This window comes from Amblyomma maculatum, chromosome 7 (genome assembly GCF_055883805.1).
Source record: "Amblyomma maculatum isolate TAMU_Amacu chromosome 7, ASM5588380v1, whole genome shotgun sequence".
In the NCBI taxonomy this organism is placed as follows: domain Eukaryota; kingdom Metazoa; phylum Arthropoda; class Arachnida; order Ixodida; family Ixodidae; genus Amblyomma; species Amblyomma maculatum.
Genome location: NC_139350.1, coordinates 57,185,710 through 57,193,137, shown reverse-complemented (window position 1 = coordinate 57,193,137; position 7,428 = coordinate 57,185,710). Strand labels below are relative to the sequence as shown.

General features: G+C 46.9%; 1 pseudogene; it reads right to left on the bottom strand.

The window, feature by feature from the left end:
• Positions 1-1,318: 1,318 nt before the first annotated feature.
• On the bottom strand, positions 1,319-4,201 carry LOC146183319 (piwi-like protein Siwi pseudogene; annotated as a pseudogene).
• Between the last annotated feature and the right edge of the window lie 3,227 nt (positions 4,202-7,428).

The window sequence follows — 7,428 nt, the reverse complement described above, 5'->3', positions numbered from 1 at the left end:
GATATAAAGCAAATGTACTCGGACCCCTTATGGTGAGTCATGCATAATGCGTGCTTACCATTCGGCACGTCACGATGTTGCGCCAATACTACAGAACTGGGGAACATCTGCTTGACAGTTGTCGCAGTCAAAATTACGAGCACAAGCTTTACCGTAAGAGTAGACGTGATAGCGACTCGCTTTTTCATTCCGCACGTTTACATTGACACTCACCACAGAGCTTTAAATCTCATTTGGTTGGTTTAGGTTAAGGGGAAAAGAAGAATGGCATACAGACGGAGGTACAGAAGTTGTCTGCTCAAATTCCTGCCTGCAAACTAGCCACCAATTTGGCTAGCAAATGGATGCTAAATCTGAAGCGAAATGGTTAGAAACCATCCTGAACGCTGCACAACGGACGGTAGCATCAGTGCATCATTTTTGATACGAAATCATGTGCATATTTTTACTAACGCGTTTCTCATTTCTGGGCACGCTGCGAGACAGCGGCCCGTGCCGGTCTCAGATGGAGTCCCCTGATTCGTCTGAGCGCTACGAGATGGCAGTTTGCCCAGCGGAAGTGGAGCAATGCTTTTCAATTTGGAAAAGGCGCTTTTTAAAGGCCTTTTTTTTTTTTCGGAAGATAAATTGTGCCGCATTATTGTCCATTATTAACCGCAATTGTGTAAAGCAGTGGCTTCGTACACGCGTAAGCAGCGATAAAGTTTTGGTGCCCTTTTTTTTTTTTTTTAATTTTTATTCAATGTGATGACATTTTAACAGTGAAACATATTCTGAAACATTGCAAGGCACTAGACCCTTGCCAAAAAACATCAACTCAAAGTGGGTTACAGAAATGCAAACTTTGTACGATAACGAAATAAATTGCATTCCAGCAATAATTTGAATAACTGCCTTTTTTTTTTATTATTGTTGCTTCTCCAAAGGAGAAGCAACAATATGTAAAAAATAAAAAAAAGATTACAAACAAATCTTTTGGCCTGCAGCATGATAATGGAAAACATTAAAGAGCAGCACACCCCAACAATGTTACAGGTGGCTCAGTCACCAGCATGTGAGGTACCCTTTGCAGCTGGATAGAACACAGCCACCAAACCAAGCATCTCGTTACGCCTGGCATTGATGGGAGGATACTGCTTCAGTGTTCCTACGCCACTTGTACAAGGCGTGAAATGTAGGCAACGAAAGGAAGAAGGGGGCATGGAAATCAAAATACAAAACAGAGAAGGAACTCGAAAGTACAAAGCAGAAAGGACGTCAAGGATTGAGAGGCGCAGCTGCTACAAGAACGCAAATGAAACTGGCAGTGCTTGTGGGTCTCGATGGGCGCTTATTACAAATAGAAGAGAGTGGTGGACAATCTCTTGTGTGGCTCAGCGTGAAAACTCTGGCCTGCCAGAAATGCCAGCTTGTGGGCATACTGGCATGGAGCAGGAACACGGATGGTACCTGGCCAATTGAAATACAAGTGAGTGAGCTTGTAGGAGAGTCTGCATGTGCTCTGGCTTGAGCGTGGTGGTATCGTGGATGACATTGAAGTGAGTAGGAGCCACTGTGCCCTGACGCACACTCTGCGAGACAAGGTAGAAGTCGTACCGTTCTGGCCGGGTAACCATGTTGTCAATCACTGTTCCTGGAGGCGGGTTCTGGTAGCCACCCCTGTTGTCAATGCTGAAGAAACGGGCTGCTATCCTCTTGGTCACCACAACAAATGCGAGCTGAGGTTCTCTCCCTGGAAACATTTCGGTCAGCAAGCTTTGGATTTGGCCAACCTCCCACTCCTGCACCTGAAGCAGCTGGCCATACGACACACCATCACGGAAGAAGAGGATGCGCTCTGGAACTGCATTGTTCTCTTCCTGGTACTGTTTCATCGACAATGCCAGGTGGGTCTTCAGTGCACTGCCGAGCTCCTGGTGAGTCTGGTGGAAGCTCACACGTGAGTACCATCGAGTCAGGGTCTTGTTCAAACTGGCCACAAAGCCACCAGCTGACAGTCCCTTCTGGCGGCAATCGTGGTAGGTGTCGTAGCCGATACACATGACGTTTTGAAGCGGGATCTCAACAGCCCAAGCTTCTCCACCCAACTTGCAGTTCATCTGGATGGCCACCTTTGTTGCCACAGACTTCAGGTTCTTCTTGTTGCTGATGGTCCTGCCCAGCATCACCTGGGTGTGCAGTCCCATGTCAACGCAGGCAACCTTCTTGAGTCCATCGTAACGGTCCTTGCGGTTGTTGGGGAACACCGCCATGAGCATCTCAGTCTCCCGAGGGACATTCTTGAGGCCGTTTATGTAGCTGCCCACACGGTCATCATCCAGAGCAATCACCTGTGGCTGCTGCAGGGTCACTCCCATTGGTGGGCCCACACACATGAGCTCACGCACAAAGTCTTGCGCATTCTTCATGTCACGGCGGGTGCACACAACCACCCATGATCGGATCTGGATAGCCTTGAACATAGTTTTGTCTCGCATCTCGCGCGAGAAGTCTGCCGTCGACGAGTTCACGGGTGACCTGATGTTGTTTCCATGAATCACTCTCTCTGGCTGCACTTGACGACCAGAGATCTCAACCAGCTTTTCAGAAAACTTCAACCCCCATTGGTCCATCTCCTTTGTGACCTGTGGATTTCTGGTCATGTTCTTCATAAACTCCTGCAAGTTGACAACACGCTTTACGGGGTCCAGCTTCATTTCACTGGCGAAATCCTTCATGATGGTGAAGTTGGAGCGGATGTCGGCAGTGAGCCCTGTGAGGAAGCACAGCTCGGGAATTAGGTAAAGGTTGTCAGTGCGGCCCACCCGTATGTCCCTCTCTCTGGGACGGCACACGAGCAGTGGCTGGTTCATGTCCCAAATGTCCTTGTTGTAGTGATCTTTGTAGTACTTCAGGTAGGTGATGGGGCCCTCCTTGGTGTCAAACGTCTGCTGTGGGTTCTTAGACCAGTCAATGTCGTCCACACGATACGTCTTGTTGTTGTACCTGGTCATGACGATTGATCCAACGACAGCCTTCATGACTTCGTCCTTGTAGTTGCCACGGGTAGACTGCTGCAGAGACCCAAGCAGGTGGAGCACATTCTCCGTACGCAGAACCTTGTGCACTGTGTCGACCACCATGAGGATGCCTCCGTCATGCTGGCCCACAGCAGTGGTCAGGCCCTCCCAGATCTCCAGGCTGTGACGGCTGATAGGCTTTGGACCAGCAGCATTGAAGAACTGGCGCCGGATCTGGACAAACTGCATACTCTCGAGGTTCCTTCGCATTTGAGTATTGAAGATCCTGAGCAGCTCAGGGTTGTTCGGTGCCAGCTCCTGGACATGCTTCACCGTGATGCGGATCTGGGCACCATCAGTGCGCCGCTGAGAGTACAGTTCCGTCACCTTGTGCTCCAGACGAGTGGAACTCTTCAAATCAGACATGCCATCAAATATGTAGCTTCCTCCGAACCTGTCCCGGTGATCCCTTAGAAAAGCACTACGCAGCCGGGACGACTCAATGTTCGGTGCGAAGTCCACGTGATACTGTTGAATGGCCCAGTTTGGCATTGTCTCCAGGCGGAAATAGTTTGACAACAGCCTAATAGGGTTCCCAGTGGTACCCTTTTTGTCAGTGATACGCTGTGGCCGGGTGGCAAGGATAGCAATCTCATCCCGCCGACCACGGCGGGCGCCCCTGCCTGCAGTGTCTCCTCCGGCCAGGCTCATGGCGCCCATCTGCTCGGTGGGCGGCTGAGGGGGTGCCTGAGTAATATCTCCAGGTCGCACTAACGTTCCAGGCCTATGAGCAGCACGCCCAGTTGATGACGCCATTGTTGGTGCCGGCTGGAACGCTGCCTGCTGCTGTGGTGGCGCAGCCATGGCACCAGGCAGTTGCTGGTATGCCTGAGGTGGTGGCTGAGAAGGCCCAGGGCCCTCGAAGCCAGGTCGACGTACCCCAGCTTCCTGTGGAGGGGGTATGTTGCGGGACTTGCCCCGCGACCGACCCCGTGCACGTCCTGTAGGCTGATCAGACATGTCTTGTATTGAACACGGCGGATCACAAGAACGCTTGGTTCGACACTGGCAGTATTTCCGGGCGTTTAAAATAAACCGCACATTCACAATGCTACTGCAGGCGTAAAATATCAAAGCTGCAACCGGCTACAACTAAACCCGTAACTCAAACTCGTAGCAACTTGCCGCAATCGACGAACCACCTACCCTACCTACCACAAATGTTACAACTTCCTAGACTAGGCCTACGCAGACTAGGCCTTCCTAGACTAGGTGACGTAGGCCTAGGCCTACGTCACGGCTACGCAGAGCTACCTGGTGGCGCCAAAGCCACCTAGAAATTAATGCTGCATTGCCATGAGTGGCAGGCTTTTTTTTTTCTTCCAAGTACGGCCGCCACGTCCTCTTCCGCAGCAACACATGCACATTAGTTCTCAAAGAGGTCCATCAAAAATCAGAACGTCACCAGAGCAGGAAATTTAAACTGGTTCTACAAAAGCAGCACCCAGACTAACCACTGGGCGGGCTGTGTGTCCGAGAAACAATTCCAACATTTTGAAATCGGCAATTTAAAGCATCGATCAGCGGTAATCAATTTGAATAGGTATGATACGGAAATAATTAAAACTTTACCATAGAATTAGACTGCCTTTTTTCCGATTGATGCATTCCCGGATAACACAATGTTCTGGCTACTACGTTCAAAATTTTGACAAATTGTGGTCGTATAGTATGCTTAGTTATTGACCGCACAGGTGCTAACATACAAGCAGGTCAAACCGGGGGGCACGCGGCATGAAGAGCTGAATTGAAAACCAGCGACAGTCACCCATCTTTGGGGCTTCTCTGCGGTGCCTGGGTGCAACGGGGCAAAGCATCTTAGATTGACATCGTGTGAACGTATGAGGGGGTCGTTCCCATGGAGACGCAGCACGAATTTGAGAAACACAGCATAGTCCTCTCAGCGCTTAATCTGAAAACTGCAATCACGTAAATCAGCACAAAAAGCGTGAATGTGGTGACAGGTTGCCTTTGCAATGGCTTTCCCATAGTGCAATACTGTAAGGTAAGGGAGTGAAGCATGCGGAAACAGTGACAAAGTGATTGCTGCTCGTCATTGTCTGTGGACCAGATGTGTTACTAAATCTCTTCCACACCAAAGACTGTAACTGCAGACTAATTCTCTGAGTACTAGCAGTTCATAATTTATGTTAATAAATGACTTTGTACCGCATTGAGCAGTTATATATTTTTTTTTTTTTTCAAAATTAGGTGGTCTTGATTATGTGCTTTCAGAGATAAAATTTTAATTTTTCGCAGTTAAAAGAAAAGCGCCAGCAAGGTTTTAGTGACAGTAGGCAATGATCACAAATCCTGGCCGTGAGAGTGAATTAAGTTAGAAGAATAAGAAAGGGGTAGTTTATTTGTCAGGTACTTTCAGATCATAAAGGCAGTTTACTAATGTTCTGCAAGAGAAAAGTATATAACAGCTGTATCTTCCTGTACTCTCCTATGGGGCGGAAACACACAAACTAGAGAAAGAAGTTCATTCTAAATTTATGACAGTTTAATGAGCTATTGAGAAGAAAGTGCTATGTGCAACGTTGAAAGGCAGGAAGAGAACAGAGTGGTCCAACGAAGACATGTGAATTAATGATAGTGTAGCCAAGATAAACAAGGATAAATGGCCATGGGCAGGGCACATAAGGAAAAGGGAAGGTGACCGATGTTTGTCAAGGGCGCGTGATGAGTGGCTTCAAAGAAAGAGAACTTAGTGTTCAAATGCTGTCCACTACCGCAAAATTGTTTTAACGTAGGACAGCGGCAAACACTTTTTAAAGCAAACGATGCTAAAAGCTGGCGTCATGATCTCGGCTGACTGCATGCTTTTATTCATGATTGACAGACGTATGTATGGGCTTAAATGAAATTTTGACTGTCACACAAAAATTCAAACTTTTTCCACCGCAAGGAACCCTCCCCCAAACTGATGTCATTTTTCAAAGAAAAATAAAAAAATAATGGGTTCATGACGCGAGAATGTATGATAGTCGCTGTTAATAGCGTGACCGTGTGTCATCTGTCATCTTCCTTTTGTTTTGTTTTGGCTTATAAGGGCATGGACAAATGATTGATATCTTCTGACTCTATTGTAGATAGTCTTCTCACTCTGCCAGATTCTGTTGACTACTCTACAACAGGATATGCTACGAATGACAAAACTGGCCCAGACAATAATTAACTTTGTAAAAGCCATGTTGTGCTCGCAGTCACGCAAAATTACCAGGCAGGATTTTTATTGGGGATGTGGTACACACCATAGTACCCTGCTATTGCAACCCATGGGGCTGCATCGCTAGCTTGTGCCAAGTGTTTTTAACAGTCAGCACATGTTATTAAAGAACCCCAGGTGGTCGAAATTTCCGGAGCCCTGCACTACGGCCTCTCTCATAGCCTTAATCGATTTGGGACGTTAAATCCCATATACCAAACCTGCCGCCCATACACAATTGTTTTACAGTGGACACTTCCCGAACGGGGGACCCCGACTTAAAGACCTAAAACTAGTTAAAACTTGTCATGAGATTATGCTAAAAATAAGAATGTCTTGCCTAATAGTGTATAGACTGAATACTCCAATAGCCAAAAAACAAGCATTTGTCATTTTAATTTGTCATTAAATATTTCATCACATAAAACAAATTCAAGTGTTGTTTAGTAGCGAAACACTGCCATTTTCGGCAAGGTCCACTATGTGACAACGTTCTTCTACTGAACATGAAGTGTCAGCATGCATCGCACTGCATGGATTAGTTTGCTTTTCATGTGGGGTGCGGAGTATGTGTAGTACTAGTTTCTTTGTTGAAGTGGAAATAATCGAGTCTCTTCATTGTTAATTGTAACGCACAAGCCATAGTCACACGAGCCATTGTTAGCTTCTATGGTGGCAGCCACTGCACCATTTCCGCACCCACCATTGAGGAGCTGCGCAGTTTTTCTGAACTTTTCTTGTACTGGATCTGCAGGAGATCTGCACTTTTTGAAACAAACGGCATCGTTCAGCGGATGCCATGTTGCACTGCTGGAATGAATGGCAAAGTGGAGCGCAATGAGAACTAGTTCATGTAGTGCAGATGAATTGAATAGACCTGTCTGTACTTTGTTTTTTGTATGATATTTTTACCTACGCTCAATCACCATCATGCACAGCAATTATAGTTTCTAGCATCAGGTTGCTTAAAATTGGCACATGGACTCATATTAAAATTCTCAGTAAAATTTTCCTACGGTATCTCTAACAAAACTGTTGTGGAACCAACCACTTCCCATTGCGCCGAAATGAATGGCCGCTTAAAATCTAGCATTTGGTCCGTTCAATTGTTTCTATTTCTTTTCACGGGGGGTCCTATATAGCTTATGTAGCATTGCA